General features: G+C 31.9%; 1 protein-coding gene across 2 annotated transcripts in view; it reads right to left on the reverse strand.

Annotated features, from left to right (window-relative positions):
* The window catches only part of LOC106774223 (probable protein phosphatase 2C 9), an 8666-nt gene extending 8127 nt beyond the window's left edge, over positions 1-539 (reverse strand). For both annotated transcript variants that reach the window (XM_014661137.2, XM_022785961.1), the window contains exon 1: positions 195-539. The gene's annotated coding sequence lies outside the window, so the exon portion shown is untranslated. The remainder of the gene's footprint in view (positions 1-194) is intronic.
* Positions 540-1158: the final 619 nt, after the last annotated feature.

Genomic DNA, 1158 nt, shown 5'->3' on the forward strand with positions numbered 1-1158 from the left:
AAAAAAAAAAAAAAAAAAAAAAAAAAAAAGAGCCTAACGTGAGTGAAAGTCCAAAACTAAAAAAGTTCCAAAAGAAGGCCGATCAATAAAGCAAGCAATTCAATCATCCCAGAAAAGAAAAACAAAAAAAAATAAAAAAAAAAGGAAATTCCCAACACCCAGATAATGAATTGGTAATCCAAAAACTCCCTTACCGATCCAAAAATCAAAACTTTTCCCTGGAAAAAGATCTGGAAGGCAATTGGGTCGTCTCTAGTTAATTGTTAAAGGAAGGAGAGAGAGAGACAGAAATTACAGGGAAGAAGGAGAAGAACGTATAAGAAGTGAAATTTTATTGATTGGTAATATAGGAATAGGAAGATGGAATAGGGGATGGATGGTTGGAAGAGTAGACTTAGATAACCGTCTAGTATTGGTTTTGTTGAGAAAGTCTTTGCGCAGTTTTGTTAGCAACGGAATGAGAATGGGGGCCAAAAGGCATAGGTTGCCCTTATTGACTTTTGCAGTTTCTCTGTGCCTTGTTTTATTGCTGACACTGTTTCTTTGTTTGTTTCTTTCTATGATTTATTACAGCTGTTTTTGTTTTCAGGATTCACTTCACAATAATAACATGATTACATTACATAGTTCCTTCCTTCCTATAAACCCAACATCGAACAAGCTGATTGTATTGTTTTGGATTCTACTGCATTGCCATTCATTGGTTGAGTTTCTCACCCATCTGTGGGGTCCACTCCAAGGTCGGCCAAATTTTCAACCTTCCATGTTCTCCTTTTTGCTTCCTCACTCTTGTCCCCAAAAGGGTCAAAATGAAAAACAAACCAAATTACAATAGCATAGTACAATACTCCTTTGTTTACTCCAGTGCTGTAAAATTATTACTACAAAGACTTGGATTCTGTACAGCAAACAAAAGCTTCTATTTTTCTAAACATTAATAATATGGTAGATGGACCACAATATTTGGATTTTCTTTTTTTTGCTTAGGTTTTTAATTCGAGAAATAGGAAAGATTCGATATTACTTTTTAGTTATCGATTTTGATATATTCTAAGGTTTTTTTAAAAAGGAAAATATTGATACTAATAATTTTTTAAAAAAATATTAATAATATTAATTAAAATCTTAAGATAATAAATTTATAAATGTTTTTATTAT

The sequence above is a fragment of the Vigna radiata genome, chromosome 9 (assembly GCF_000741045.1).
Source record: "Vigna radiata var. radiata cultivar VC1973A chromosome 9, Vradiata_ver6, whole genome shotgun sequence".
NCBI classification, from domain to species: domain Eukaryota; kingdom Viridiplantae; phylum Streptophyta; class Magnoliopsida; order Fabales; family Fabaceae; genus Vigna; species Vigna radiata.